Source organism: Motacilla alba, chromosome 7 (genome assembly GCF_015832195.1).
Source record: "Motacilla alba alba isolate MOTALB_02 chromosome 7, Motacilla_alba_V1.0_pri, whole genome shotgun sequence".
NCBI classification, from domain to species: Eukaryota; Metazoa; Chordata; class Aves; order Passeriformes; family Motacillidae; genus Motacilla; species Motacilla alba.
The window spans coordinates 36,994,504-37,010,649 of record NC_052022.1 but is presented as its reverse complement, the minus strand read 5'-3'; the positions used below and the strand labels follow the sequence as shown (position 1 = coordinate 37,010,649).

Below are 16,146 nucleotides of genomic sequence, written 5' to 3'. Positions count from 1 at the left end.
CCCCCCCCCCCTTTTTTTTTTTTTAAACTGCCAGAAAAAGAAGTTCTCACAGAGTGCAGCTGCATTTAACTAAGGATTTGGAATTCTGCAAGATGCCCTGGGTTGCTGTGGACAGCATACCAACCAAGCCTTTAAAAAGCTAGAGGAAGAACCACACACAGCCCCTACATCTCAAGTAATTCCCACGTCCCTGTCAATGCAGCTGATGTTTGGTGCTGCAGCGATCTTCCCTCTTCCCTCAGCCTCGGAATGGGAAGCAGGCACGGCTGGGTGTTTATCTTTTGGCAAGTGCTCGTTCCCTTCAGCATCCAACAAGCCTCTTTTTAACTTCCCTGATAACAAGTACATTGTTTACAGCAAACATTCTCACAGAAGAATGTAGCTGGCCCCCGAGGTCAGGCTCAGGGAGATGTTTATTAGCACAGCTGGAGGGATGTGCAGCAGGTAATTCTGCCTCTATTTTTTCTCTTGTACCAAAGAAGCAATATGGAAGTGTGTGGATTTTTGGATGCAAGGTTTAATGTCCCTATGAAAATAAGTTTTACCTGCACATCCCCCCTTCCTCCTATTTTCCATTAGCTCCTAATGCTAAGCACGACATCATAGAATCCCAGAATGGTTTGGCTTGGAAGGGACTTTAAAGCTCATCTCATTCTACCCCCATTATGGGCTGGGACACCTTCCACTATCCCAGGCTGCTCCAAGCCCTGTCCAACCTGGCCTGGAACACTTCCAGGGATGGGGTAGCCACAGCTTCTCTGGGCAACCTGATATAATCCTCACGCAGTATGGAATGTCCCTTTGGTGGGTTCAGGTCAGGTGTCCTGGTTGTGCCCTCTCCCTGTGCCTCACCCAACCCCAGCACAGCTCAGCAACAGCCAGAACACCCCAGTCTTACCAACACTGCGTCAGCCACAAATCCAAGCCATCATACAGACTGCTGTGAGGAAAACTGACTCCATCCCATCCATACTAGAACAGCAAGACAGGCATCATTACCTTCCTGTTATATCCTTTAAAGAAACACAGTCTGTTCCCACCACTATGTTTATATTTAATCCCTGAGCCTTCCAAATGAATGTTGGAACAACAATCTGAAACAATTCCAGTTCAGAATAAAATTATTTTTCTAAAAAAAAATCACTAATCATTTTTAGCACTGATTTTTCAAGCTCACTGCAGCTGCAGCAGGAATTCCCCTGCATGTCAGTGCTTTTGTGCTGTCCCTTTGGGAATGAGACTGCTCCTAAAGAGCTGAACAGCAGCAGGGACCAACAATCCCTTCCTCACCTGGGGGAGGCCAGTAACCAGAAAAGAATGAGCATTTAGTGCCCTGAGCAGCCCCATCTGGGACCTCCACCCCCAGACCAGGATCTCCACTCCAACCAGGACAGCCCTGGCCTGAGTTAGGACACAGAAGCGTCCCAGGAGTGTCTCCAGCACATCTGCATGAACCTCCTGGACTCAGTGTCTCTTTACCTCCTGCCCTCTGGTGCAGCAAGCCAACTAAATCCCTGCAGCAGTGCTCCTCGTGGCTGGGATCAGCCGGCAGGCAAGCTGCCAGCCTAGCAGGGATTTACCTCCCTGTCTTCCCCTCCTGGCAATGCAAGGGCTGTGTCAGGAATGCCCCCAACAGGTTCAGCACGAAGCTTCTCAAACTTTGGCAGCAGGCAACAAAGGAAGGGCTTTCAAGCTCTACAGAGAAGCAGAGCCCACTTCAGGGGGACTCCTTCACCCCCCAGTCTTATCATAAGAGCTCTTTAACTACACACCCTCCTTCTCCAGCAGCTTGAATACTCCTCTGCACTACAGACCAAACTAAGCCAAATTAAATTCTGGTACCAGTGGCCACAAAGCTGTCCTCCTTCAAACAGCATCACTTTTTAATGTGTGCACCCCTGCTCCTCAGCAGCTTTGATGAATATCCATTTCTGTGTCCCTCTTGGCTTTAACACAGGAGACTCTGCACATTTGAAGCAAGGCCACTGCTCAGCACTCACTCATTCCTGGGAAGAGGATGAAAAGACAAACAGCATGTGACAGATATTTCTCAGTCATCTCACACATAGCTGGGATGGTGCTGGGATACTGCAGCAGCAACACAGCCCAGGAATGCACGAAACGAGCATTCTTCATTCCTTTTCCAAGCTGCAGAAGAGACATCGGGATTTCCAGGACTGCGCTGTGTCCCTGCAGCAAAGCCTGACACCAGGGACGAGCATTACAGCGACCCCCCCGAAGTGACAGTGCATCTTCAGCCCCTGCACTCATCACCCACCGTGCCCGACACCAAATGCTCAAGCAGGTAACTAGGTCACCGTCTTTGACGTGGCAGGGAAAACAATCCCCCTCCCCTGCCAAGCTAAGGGGCTCCATCAGCCAAACACTCCCGAACTCTTAATTACGCTTTCAGAGTGCCGAGGGCACAGGTTTGGCTGCTCCTCCCAGGCTGGGAAGTGCTGGCATACCTTTTTTCACCATTAAGTGTCCACATTTGCAAACAAATCCCGGGCAGCGCTCCGGCGCCCGCTGTTTGACGGCTTTCACCGCAGGCAGGCAGACGAAGCGGAGGGAATTAGCGCCCGGGTTTAACAAAGCCCGGCTACAAACCAGCTGACACCGGGCTGTCAGCACGCTCGTCAGGCTTCGGAGGGAGGAAAAGAGGTTATTCCTGAGTTCTGCAACCTACTGCGGACAGACTTGAGTGAGGGCTGGAGATAAAAAGAGGATTGCAGCTTAAGGGAAGCTGGCACCCCAGCTAGGGAGCAGCCTGGGCCTTCCAGCCATGCTCACATCTCAGCATCCCAGAGCTGGTACATGTGTGTCCATGGCCTTGTGCCTGTAGAATTCTGGAACCCCAGAATGCTTTGGCTTGGATGGGATTTTAAACTCATCTTGTTCCACCCCCTGCCATGGGCAGGTACACCTCCCACTGTCCCAGGCTGCTCCAAGCCCTGTCCAGCCTGGCTTTGGACACTTCCAGGGATCCAGGGACAGCCACAGCTTCTCTGGGCACCCTGTGCCAGGACCTCAGCACTCTCACAGTGGGAATTCCTTCCTAACATCTGATCTAACCCTGCCCTCTGTCACTTTAAAACCATTGCCCCTTGTGCTGTCACTATCTGCCCACTTCCTTTGAAAACGCTGGAAGTTGAAACCTCTTGCTTACATAACAAGCTTGCAAAGTAGATGATGCTTTTAAGCCCAGATCTGGTGCCTTTGTGCATCTGTAAAAATGAGAATTTAAAGCCTCTACTGTTCTGCCATCCATCCAGAGAGCTTCCTCCCTGGAGCAGGACACAGCACACTGATGTGGCAGCTCAGAAATCCAGGCCCCTCCAGGTGCAACAGATGTGCTCTTTCATTTTCTGCTAATTGACTTTCTGCTCACTTCCTGCTGCCTGGCAGCTCACTGGCAACCTAGAAGGGCCCAAGACTATGGAGTATTTGTGACCATCAAGCTTCCAATGTCATCTGCCCCACCAAAGTTGAGAGGCAGAGGACATTCCCAGCCAAACAGGGTGTCTCAGTCTGGAAAGAAGAGCTCTCTCTCTCTCTCAGGCTGTAACAGAGCCCAGCACATTCTGGGCAGTTGTTTGCTCACACACCATCCCATCCCAGAGCCAGCTCGAATTCCTTGTCCAGATCAGTCTGTGCTTGTTCTTTCCTTGTTTGCTTCAGAGTTGCCATTGTTTGTTTTCCTTTTCTGAGTCCCTGCTGTTTCAGACAGTCTTTTCAAGGCTTTTGGTAAATGCTGTCACAGAATCTTTGAATCACTAAGGCCGAAAAAGAGTCCCAAGATTATCAAGTCCATGCCTTGAGGAGCAGCAAGTCATCACCTGCGCCAATTCAGAGGTGCTTGAATTCAGAGGCATTGCCAGAAGCCACTCTACCAAGTTCTTCACTTGACAAAGATGTTTTCTTCTCCTCTGAGATCAGCCCGAGCTTTCTGATCCAGAACATAACACCCACCTAGAAGGAGTCTTACTTTCCAAGTACCAAATCCTGAGTCAGGGCTGTTTAGCCCTAAAGGAGAACCAGCCCTTTTATGTCTCCACCTGCCCTGCCTCCAGTGTGCCCTTGTAACACCAGAGAGATTCTCCCAGGCCTCCTTTGCTTCCCTTCCCTCTGCCTTCCTTGGAAACCCAATTCCATTTTTCTTGGCATATTTCAGGAACCCCAAATGAAAGCCACAACAAATCTGTATGAGCAGCTCTCTGGATTTCTTCCTATTCCTTTGTTTTAGTCTCAGCCTTTTGGAGGACATGCCCATAGATGTGCCACCAGATGCATGCCACTGGCCAAACAGCTTATGCAGCTGGCAGCAGGGGCTCCCTCCTCACAGCTCCCCAAGAGCTGAAGAGAAAAACATTTCAAATTCCTTCTACCACTGCTCTAATGCTTTTACACTTGATAAGAAATGGGAATCCTCCTCAAATGCAGACCAGGGTCCACCCCAGCACTTCAGCTGTGAGCTCAAAAAGCAGGTTACCTGGAGGAGCAAGAGGCAGAGCCTGAACTAGAGGCAAATTGTCATTTTGTCATTGTCTTAGCCACTAAAAACCAAACCTGATGGGGGACAGCACAGCAGAGCAGTGCCCCAGCTCCTCCAGAATGCCACTGACTCGAGTTACTGCATCAAAAGCAGTTATTTGTGCTTAGGCACACTTAGGCATGCTATTAGAGTGCCAAAACACACAAAAATTTTGGTAGAGGTGTTATATCCATGTGCTCTGGCAGAAGTGAGGGGTTAAAGTCAATTTGTTTTTCTACAGGACAAGAGACTAAGACTGACAGTTCATTCCTATTTACAGGAAAGGATCCAGCTTAAATCCTAGGAACTGAATTAATCAACAGAGGCTGCAAGAGATCCAGCTAAAGCACAAACTCCGCTGGGAATGATCACTGCTGAGCACAGCATGGCCAGGCAGTGCTAAACAGGGCCTGGGTTCCCCCTTTTTCCCTTCTCTTTCTACCTTTTTGTTTTCCTTTAGCCACACATCAAAGCCCCACTGAACACTCTGCTCCTTACCTGCAGGACAAGGGGTTGAGTCCAGTGTATGCCAGGGAAGGGCCTTCATGGCTAAGAGCAGGTTCAAAGTCTCTTCTCTCTGGTTTGGGCACAGCACTACTCACAGCTCACTCTCCCCACCTCCTTTATCACCCATTAGTGCATGTACAACAAATGTCCACTCTGGGCACCATTATTTATTATAGTTTGGGCCCATAAAAGTAAAAAAAGAGGATTTATGCCTGCCTGAGTGAAGAGGTTAAGGGATACAGGTTTGAGCCCTACTCAAAAGACATCTGACACAGGGCTTAAAGTATTTCAGTCCTGAACTTCAAACCTGAGCTGTGCCAGTGCTGTCCAAATCCTCCTAAGCCAGCTGGAAGTCAGTCTTTACATTTAGTAGTGGGTTGGGAAGGGTTCCCAAAATAGTGGGTGCAAGTTCAATGAAACAGCATGTATGGACTTTAAAAAAAATGAAAAAAAAATAAAAATAAGAAAGCATAAGATCAGATAATTACATCCCAACAGGGAGAGCTGATAGAGTTCAATACTGTTTGTGCTGTTGAAAAGGGAGAGCCTCGTCCTTTTTTGTTGATCTGATAGGATTCTGATTTAAAATCCATTTAATGGATACAATTAATGAGACTGCTGGGCAGACTGGATGTGGTTTGGTCAATACTTGCAAGTTATATTTAAATGAAGTGCTCACATCCAGTTCTACAGACAGCTTTTTTGAGCCAATTTGGGGTCATGCCTGTTAGCACAGTCAGCCACAGAAACTTATTTGGTGTTTAAACAAAAAAAACCCAAGAGCAGGCAGTTGGCTGGGGTGCAATGCAATGGAGGAGCTTCTCTTGCTGGATTCATCTGCTCATGGGAGTTAGGGACACTTGTCACCAGTGGTGTCACCTGCTCAGAGCCAAAGGAACAGCATGCCTGAGGTGGGTCTGCGTCGGGAGGGCTCTCCTCAAATCCCTGGACCTGGTCCAGCACCACAGGCTGGGAGAGCTGGAGGTGTGGAGAATGGAAGGTTCTGGGGAGAGCTCAGAGCCCCTTCCAGGGCCTAGAGGGGCTCCAGGAGAGCTGAAGAGGAACTTGGGACAAGGCATGGAGTGACAGGACACAGGGAATGGCTTCCCACTGCCAGAGGGCAGGGATGGATGGGATATTGGGAAGGAATTCCTCCCTGTGAAGGTGAGGACGCCCTGGCACAGGGTGCCCAGAGCAGCTGTGGCTGTCCCTGGATCCCTGGCAGTGCCCAAGGCCAGGCTGGACAGGGCTTGGAGCACCCTGGGACAGTGGGAGGTGTCCCTGCCCATGGCAGGGGGTGGAACAAGATGAGCTTTAAGGTCCTTTCCAACCCAAACCATTCTGGGATTCTGTATGCACAGCAGGCAGTTACTGGACTATGTGATTAAAGTGCAGCTACTTTTGCTGACAAATCCTGTACATCAGCTCATAAATTCTGTCTATTTCTTATTTTTCTAAATCTCTTGTCTAGATATATAGCTTAAGGGTAATGCTTTTTGTGGGAAAGATGAGCTCAAAATAAATCCCTTCATTCTCAGTTAGAGAAAAAAATATTTCCAGAATTCTAATTGAGCTGCATTAACCTCAAATTTCCAACTGCTTCAGATCACTATTCTTCCACAGGCATCTCATTGACACAGTTATCACCAGACTTCTCCATAGGATCACAGAATCACAGAATGGTTTGGATTGGAAGGGATCTTACAAACCATTTAGTTCCAACCCCTGCACAGGAGGGACACCTTCCCCTTTTGTTTCCTGCCAGCCTGGAAAAATCCCTGCTTAGTTAAATTGTACTGTTAATGTTTCCCCAAAAGGTTTTAACTAATTATTTTCAAGGGCAAGAGGAAACAAATAACAAAACTACTCTATTTTAGTGTCAAATACAGACAACTCCTGCTTCAAAACCAACTCACCTCCAGGGAGCAAAGCCCTGGGAATGGAGCAAGACCTAGTTTTCAAATTCACTCCATCAGCAGCTTGTGTTCTGAGCTCATAAAACAGAAACAGTTCTGGGGCAAAATAGATACTCAAGCTCTTTTTTAATGTTTCAATGATTTCTGAGTAACACTTGCAGACTCATCACCCGGGTGCCACATGAATTGCAAATGACTGGAGGAAGGTGAGGGGGAAGGAATATAAATCCCAACTATTTCAAAGGTGTTCAGCCTCAATTCCCACTGAAGGCTCATAAAAATCTTTTGCTTCAGCTGCACGTGACCTATTTGGCATATTGTGATATTTGGGAGCGGAATGGAGGTTTAAATTGGACACCATCACCTGAAAGAACACTGCAGGAACTTCTAGATACTAAGCAAGTGATCAAAGCAAGCATTGTAGCTGTGGAGATCCAGCTGCATCACTCCCCTGTGGAAGGCAGCCAGGAATGATTTCCCAAGGTCAGAAAGGTGCAATCCTGCAGCTGCATACTATTACACCAGTAGATATAAACTACTGCATATCTACTGATATATTAGATATATATATATACTAGATATATAGATATATCTACTGATATAGTAGATATAAACTACTGCAGCATGCCATTAAGAGGAGCGGAGGTAAAAAGAAAGCGCTATTCTAATGGGCTTACACCAATGTTATTTACAAAGTCGAAGGTTTATTCCAATAACCTGTGTAAGAGAATTTGGGAGAGCTCGATCCTTGCATTGGAGGCAGGAGGTGGAATCAAACAGCAGGATGCAAGGATCTAAATGAGCAGGGCTGCGAGGCCAGCAGCTGTTCCTTGCTTGCTCCTCTCCTCTTTATTTTTCTTCCCAGGGCAGAAGATGGAGCTGGCGCTGGAAACAGAAGATGCTGGCTGCCAGCAAGGAGCACTGCAGGCTGGAGCCTCGCTCAAGGACAGCTGATCAGAGCAGCCAGGTCCCTGCAGCCACTCCAGCATGCCCAAGCCCCTTGAAGGCGCTGCTTGGCATAGCACAGCACTTCCTACAGCAAATGTCTTGTGGGAGGGCTGCTGGTGAAACGAGGCCTTCGGTGTCTGGAGAGAACCGACACCGGGAAAGACACAGCTTTGGGAAAAGCTATCCCCTCTTCCCAGCAGTTTCATCCCTGGGTGGAAACTCCCTTTTTCCATCAGCCTGAGCGCACCCCTAATAGTCTGGACACCGCAGCTGAGCGGATCATCTCTGTTAAATAGATGCTGGTTCTTGCCACCCCTACCCAAGCTGACCTAATCACAGCACAAAAAGCACTCAGCGCAGAGCCTGTGACCATCCCGCCACTGGCAGAACATCCAGTCCACAAAGAGATGAATGGGGAAGAGATGATCCTTTCCCAGATAAAAGGACATAGAACTACAGGTGCAAGGGGTTCCAGCCGGCTCAAAGTGCTCTTCACCTGAAAAATGCCGCTTTAAAGTCGCTTCCGGCAATGGCTGGAATTAATTGTTGCCAGCACAACCCCGGAGAGTGTAAATGAGCCCTCCTGGCAGCACTTCACACTTCACATTTCTAACTTAGCAACAGGATTAGAAGAGGAGTGACAAATTGGAGATTATTGGTTTATTTTCAGGTGTTGGGGAAGAGGCTCATGTGTCCTGGTTGTTACTAAGAAGAAAACAGAAAGGCAATAAACTTTTTCCTCATAGTTTCTGAATGGGAAATGGGGGCAAAAATTTAGTTCCAGTTTGTTACTATGCTGCTCTATTTTTTAATCAGCAGTAAATTAAACTTCCCCAAGCCTAGTCTGTTTTGCCCATGACTGATTGGTGAAGGATCTCCTTGCCCTTATCTGAACCCACAAGATTTTTTTCACCTCGTCTTCTCCCTGTCCCGCTGCAGAGGTTCATCCCTGCCAGATGAAAAGGAAGCTCTAGCAGATCAGATTTCAGCAATCAGATATTTTGCTTGATGATCAGCTTGGAGAAAGCTGGCTGGTACACAGGCTTATCAGGGAACAGGGCATAGCATCCTACATCTCTGTAAGGGATTAACCTGTTCATCCTCAGAGGGCAGCGCATTGCACGAGAGAAGAGTTTGGCTCAGTATAAAAAAGCAGCTGCTCCCCCAGCCTTGGGGGACGTCCTTGGTTGTTTTGGCAGCTCAGCATCCTATAAAGCTCAGTTTGTGTCTCCTCCATCCCTGGTATCCCAGAGATGCTGGGTTAGCAAACTGCAGGGGCTGTGCTGTGCCAATGACAACAGACCTGCTGTGCCTGAGCGTGGTAGGGCAGAACCCCACAGACCTGGAAACATGCTAGCCTCGAAGAAAAAAAAGTAATAAAAGGATAAAATTACTTGAGCACTGCTGTCATGTCCAGCATCAAAAAATTCAGGGTGGAGGGGAAGATGCAAAACAATGAGTAACCAGCCTGACAAGGGTAAGGAGCAGGAAAAGAGTGACCCTGGTTATCATCTGCCTTCCAAAGATGGCTCTGTGCAGCCACCAGGACACCGAGCACGGGATTTCCATGGCATCATCTGCCTGGTGCCTGAGCCGGGACTAAAAACTTATCAAGCCTGCTCTTGCACGTCTGCAGCAAACCCAGGCTCAGCAAAGCCACTGTGCAGCGTGTCAGAGCAATTCCGTGTGCTCCTGATGGGCTCTTTGTCCTCTTCACAGCCAGTTTCACCCTTTGTGCAGAGCACTGAGCCAGAGCCCACAGACAAATTTAATTCAGGATAAAAATGCGTTGGCCAGCACAGTTTAGTCATACTTCACTGCCTCATGCTTGCTTCCATTGCAAACAGGCAGACACAGCTGAGTTCTGTCCAGTCACGTTGGTTTTTGCTAAATTTGGGAATATAACACAGGGGTAGCATTTGTGCGTTGGCACAAAACTGAAGATTTATTTTTCCTGATACAACTTTCATTTGCACAACGTGTGCCACAAATCCAGGATGAAAATGTTAATTCCATGAGCTACAGTGTGCTCAGAAAGCCTTTCCCAGGCAACTTACAATCACCCATCATAACGTACTCACTGTACAAGGTCTTGCCAAGTGGGTGCTTCTCCTCTTGGTAGTTTATTTCACCAGACAGGGATCTCTGGGACTGATTTCCTCTGCTACCATCAGGGCAGCAAGGGTTTCACTGGCTGTTTCAGGGACCAGCACTTAAACATAGCCCGCAGTTTTTGTTGTCCCTTCAACACAGCCCGAAATTTCTGAAAACGCCTCAAAAAGAAATGCAAATCCTGTGATAAACCAGAAGTTCTGTCTCAAAGCAGGGGGCTCACAGAGTAAGTTATGAAGAGACATCCTGGAGCAAGAAGAAACCCACCACAAGCACATTTAAATTGTGATTGAAGGTTAATGATACACTCATCACCGTGCTCCCAAATTTCCCCCTGCAACTGGATGCTGCAGTGCTCAGCACACTCAGCCTTCAGTAACTTCACCACATCAGCTCTGTGCTCAGGTTTCCAGTGCTACAACCCCTCAGGGAATCTTTTGGAGTAAGGGATTCAAAACCTTTTCTGTCACCTCTCTGGGGTCATGATCTGTTGATGGCAGTAGGTAATACAAAGGTAGCATCACGGAATCATGGAATGGTTTGGGCTGGAAAGAACCTTCAAGCCCATCTTGTTCCACCCCTTCCACTAGCCCAGGCTGCTCCAAGCTCCATCCAGCCTGGCCTTGGACACCTCCAGGGATCCAGGGGCAGCCACAGCTTCTCTGGGCACCCTGTGCCAGGGCCTGCCCACCCTCACAGGGAGGAATTTTTCCCACTATCACATCTACATCAACTCTTTCAGCTTAAAGCCATTCCCCCTTGTCCTCTCATGATGCCAAATTTATTTCTGCAAGCTTGATGAGGACCATTAAATACCTCACCACAAGCAAGTGCTGTGATTCCCACAGTAGTGACTGGATGATGAAGCAGCATTATTACAGGAGACCTTAAACACTGGGAAATCCAAACACTGCACGGCTGTGAGAGACTCCTGTCATTAAAGGGCTGTGTGGAGAACATCTATGACACTTTAAAAATATGCTTACCTGCCATAAATCACTGCCCCTCAATAATACATGCACATGATATTCATAACAGCGTAATTACATGACAATTACCATACAGCAGTAATTAAAGGGAAACCCCGTGTGCCATCCAAGGCAGCTTCTTTGAAACAGACTAAATACACAAGGAAAATATAATTAAGCAACAGAAGGTGAGCTGTTTCCTGATGATAATGACATTACTGGCTGTATTTTCAATTAGGTCACATCTAAAACATCAGAGTTGTTCAGGGTTTTGATGTCCACAGGAATCCTGCTGCACAAGAGCCCAGGTGGTCATGGATTTACCTACCAATCTCATTTGTTAAAAGCTTTAATGGCAAGTAGGTGTTGCCCCTTGGCAGACTTTTGGGCAGCTGCCTAATTTCTATAATGGCCTAACACAGACTTCAGCCAAAAGCAGGAGTCATTCTGTATTTCTGAAGGAAACATTCAGCTTGGGAGAGCTGAACGATAAATGCAGTTCTTGTGGCTGAAGGAAGACCTTGCAGAGGTGAGAAGTGGCTTCGTGTCTATGCATTTTGGTAAAGCTCTGCCAAATAAAAGGGCTTGAGGAAAAAGCCAGATGAGAGGGGAAGGCTGGGAAAGAATGTGCAGGGCTCACAGAGGGGTTTACACACAGCTCAGGCTGGCAGGATCTGCTACTGGGGACACAAGACAAGCCCGGGAAGCACAGCTGAACTCTCCCACACTGGCATCAGAGGCACTGAAGAATTTAAGGACTTCATTTGACACAACTCATTTAAATGCCTCAGACTCCCAGCTGCAGCCTAGAGGTGGGGGAATGCAATAATGAACCCGAGTGCTCAGGTCATTTCCATTACAGAAGCATTTCGACCTCTTTGGAGAAGCTGCAGCAACTGGTGAATTTCAAAGCTGAGCCTGCAGACATATGCTCCATGGCTAGAGAGGGCTGGCTGCTATTTTTGTATGTGCTTTCCTGGGAAAAGCCAGCATTTCACAAACAAGTTCAGCTAGAGAAATCATTGTATATTCATTCCTTTCTCCCTCAAAGGATACAACTTCCAGGATCCTCCCCAAGAGCGGCTCCAGCAAAGCACAGATGGATGACTCTGGATTTACTCTTCCCAGGTTGTCTGAGGCAGTGAGTTACTAAACACTGTTCTCATCATGATCATAATCTAATAGGTCACAGATGGCACAGGACATTATGGCATCCTGAAATTTGTGCCCATGCATGCTGTTGTTTGTTCAAAGAAATTAATCTCAAAGGCTGCCAACCCCTGTCTTGCTCAGAATCACCTTTTTACCTTCTCACCATCTGCTCTGAGACCTCGAGGGCGAGTCAGTTTGAGTCCAGCCTGGGCTGCAACTCGCTGGGTTGCATCAAATTTGAAATCATCCAGCACAAAATGTACCTCATTGCTACTGATCCCTACAGGAGAGGCAGCACTTCACTGCCCAGGCCAGCAGTACCAGGACCACTGCAAAGAGAAAATGTTTTGGAGGTGCGTACCCACAGCCTGAGTCCAGCTACAACACAGCCCCATCCATCAAAATCCTTCTTTAAAATCAGCCAAGCCTGATCATGGATAACATCCAAATCCACACTCACCTGGTTCACTGTCTCCTGAAACCTCAGCAGAGCAGACAAGCTGAATTATTCCCTATTTCTCATCTGGTACCTCTTAGTTAGCGTGGATACGTTGTCTTAAAAAAAATCCACCTCATTTATTTTGGGCCTATTTTAGACCCTTTGCAACTTGAAGAGTCACTTCAAGTTCTCTTCTAGCCTCCAATAATTTTTTTCCATCCCAGTTAGGCCAAAAGGAGACTTTTTTGCAGCTAAATAAACAGAAAAAGGGATGAAAAGAGGAGGTCACAGTCCAGCTTTCAGCACTGAACATGTCATACATGGCCTTTTCTGTACAAAAAACCCAGATAAACCCCAAAATCTGATTATGTAGATTATTCTCTCACGTCACACTTTGATACTCTTATGCATTTCAAGGCTTCTAATGTGTCTTTCAGAGAGAAGGGCTCGCATCAGGCCCTCAACAGAGGGCTAGGAAGGAGGGGAAAAAAGTGGATTTATCCTATCATTCAGCAAGCCACCAGAGCCCCAGCAGGAAGGTGGGGGAGCCTGGCGTTCTGCCACTAGAGAAAGCCCAAAGAAAGCTGCTCTCTTTTAAGCCAGCCATATGGAAATGAAGCCTTGAGCTGCAGCATGGGGAAAGCTGCTCCTACAGCAGCGTGGCTCTACTCACAGAGTAGAGCTGCTACTCACAGGCAAGAAGGGAGGGGAGCGTGTGGGCTCATTGAGCCCACAGAGAAATCAGGATAAACAGCAAGCTCCTCTGAAAACAGAGCTGGTGATCCAGGAGGGGAAAATGTGAACCTGCAGATAAACCATGCAGCAGCAGCAGCTCCCTCGGGGCTTGCAGAGCTCACCAGGGCGAGGGGCAGGGACACACCTGCAGGATGGGGTCATCCAGAGGGACCTGGGCAAGCTCCAGCACTGGGTCCATGGGAATCCCACGAGGTTTAACAAGACTGAGCGCTGGTGCTGCACTTGTGTTGCAGTAAGGTAGAAAAATTATAAAGAAAGGTCAAGCCTGCTCTCCTAAAATAAACAGCTGGCCTTGTCAAGCTAGCCCTTTGCAAGTTCCCACGTGGAAGCAATCCTGGTGTGAGGAGTTCATTAGCCTAACAATATTCCTGGGTGAAAAACAGCTAGCGCCTGTATGAACTGCTTTTACACCCTTGGAAAAATGAAAACTATCTCTCACAAACAACTTTTCCTGCACATACACACTGGGGGTGTGAGTGACCAATAAATACAGAATAACAACTTGTTACTGACCAATAATTGGCAAGAAAGCTACTGACCTATTGGAATCACACACAAGCCTGTAAAACTGTATAAAAACCAGTTATGTGAATAAAGAAGGAGCTTTTTTCCACCATGAAGCAAATGGAGACCTGTGTGATTTATTCTCATACACTTGGGTCCAGGCAAGCCCCAGAATTAGAATTACTCCAGGCTGGGATGGAGCAGCCCTGGGAGGAGGACTTGGGGGTGCTGGTGGGTGAGAGCTGGACCTGCCCCAGCCCTGAATCCCCCAGTGTGGGGGGAAGGGGAGGGGGGATTTTGCCCCTCTGCCCCTGTGCTCAGGCGAGACCCCACCTGCAGAGCTGCCCCAGCCCTGGGGAACAAGAGCAGAAGATGTGGAACTGCTGGAGTGAGTCCTGAGATGATCAGTGGTCTGGAGCACCTCTGCTATGGGGAAAGGCTGGGAGAATTGGGATAGTGCAGCCTGGAAAAGAAAAGGCTTTGGGTAACCTAATTGTGGCCTTCCACTACTCAAAGGGAGCCTACAAGAAAGATTTAGCATTTTAGCAGTACTTGGCTGGCAGAATGAAGCTCAGAGTCACATTAAATTCTGAAAATCTTTAGAAGAAATTTTTGTGTCTCTTCTGGTCTGTTACCATTGCCAAAGGAAAGAAAGGGTAGGCAAAGCACTGCTGTTACCCACGACTACCTAAATAGTTGTGGGTTTGGTAACCAGTGGTAGATACAGCTGCACTGGAGGGGCTGCACTACAGCCCAGCAAAAAAAAAACCCAGCCCTGTCCCAGTGGCCACCCTGTTTGCACAACCACTCAACCCCAACCCCACTGCCAGCCTCATAAATCTCAGATAAAAGAGATGTCTCTGTGGTAAGATGCTGGCTGAGGCACAGGGCCCCACACCGAGGGTCTGCTTCAAGCACCGTGGAAAAGCTGAGCCAGCCACTTCTGTGCTCCACCTTCTTCTGGTTCAAAGGGAGCAAGAAATACTCCCTCCGTGAAAGGTGAGAGCCATTAGCAGCTGCAGGGATAACTGCACCTGTAGTGGTCTGACAAAATGGGACTGCAGAGTAGTAGGCATTGCACACTAGCCTAAAAGATATAAACAAAGTTTTGCCCCAGTTTTGTTTCTTTCTGTACATACTTTCAACTCCCTCCAAGCCTTCAAATTGCAGTCGAGTAATTTTTAGCAGATCAAAGAGACCTAAGCCTGATACTTTTACTCAGTACATTTAAAAACTGATTTATTTACCAAAAGCTGCCTAAAATATGTGGAGTTCAACTTGAAAGTGTTGGCTTGGCTAAAAGCCACCCTATTCTCTACTGAAGGCAGGAGTGCTATAGAAAGTAAATACCATCCTATTGTCTCCAGGTTTCTGCTAATCCCTTAGGAAAAAAAATAGGTAAATTAAAAAAAAAAATGTATTTGACAGTCACTTTCATGCCACGAAACAGAGTAACACTTGAGCTGCGCTAAGGATTAAAACATGTATTGCCAGGGACAGCTTAGAGCACAGTTACACAACCAAGGTAAGAATACAGTGAAGTGAGAGTATCATGCCTGCAGGATTCTCACAACCTGTTTAGTATTCTTTGCTTCCTGCATGACACCAAAGACATTTCCAAGTGGCCTTCAGCTATCACAACCCCTTGTTTATTAAAGGCCCGTGTTTTAAGCAGAATTTGGCACTGATTTCACTCGCTTCCTCCTTGTAGCTCTCACCTTTTCCCTCTGATTGTTACTCCCTGTGAAAAATGCGTATTTTATGATTGGCTTTTTGCAAATATTCAAATGAGTACTATATGTGTTATGTTAGAAATTTATGCTGTAATTTTCTTAAGTAGCGTGTTAAATATTGTTTTAGGTTATAATATAATGTCAAAATAGAAACTATGCTATGTAAGGTATTTTTTTAAAAGAGAGGAATGAGGCACTCCCACCGACACAGCAGCCACAGGACACCTAAGTGTTTCAGAGAAAAAGAATTTATTGCTCTCTTATCAGAAGAAACTTCTTCCCGCCTCACTCAGCCCTGAAGAGGATTAAGAAGAAGAAGGTGACACTGACCAGACAGAATCCTTTGTCTGAATGGAATTTATGCATCGTGTATGAGATGTATGAATATGCAACAGGATATTGTTTTTAAGGGTTAATCCTCTGTTAACGCTTATTTTGCCCAGAAAAAGGTACCGGGACCCGTCCATTACTCTTTTTTCAATTGTCTCATATTGTCCTATTCCTAATCCAAAATTTTATTACTCTAACTATATTTATTATTACTCTAACTATATTTATTATTACTCTAACTATATTT

The 16,146-nt window shown here is 47.1% G+C and overlaps 1 protein-coding gene across 1 annotated transcript in view; it reads right to left on the bottom strand.

Moving 5' to 3' along the window:
* TRPM8 (transient receptor potential cation channel subfamily M member 8) overlaps positions 1-12,866 on the bottom strand; it is a 73,447-nt gene extending 60,581 nt beyond the window's left edge. The window contains exon 1 of the mRNA XM_038143473.1: positions 12,598-12,866. The gene's annotated coding sequence lies outside the window, so the exon portion shown is untranslated. The remainder of the gene's footprint in view (positions 1-12,597) is intronic.
* Positions 12,867-16,146: the final 3,280 nt, after the last annotated feature.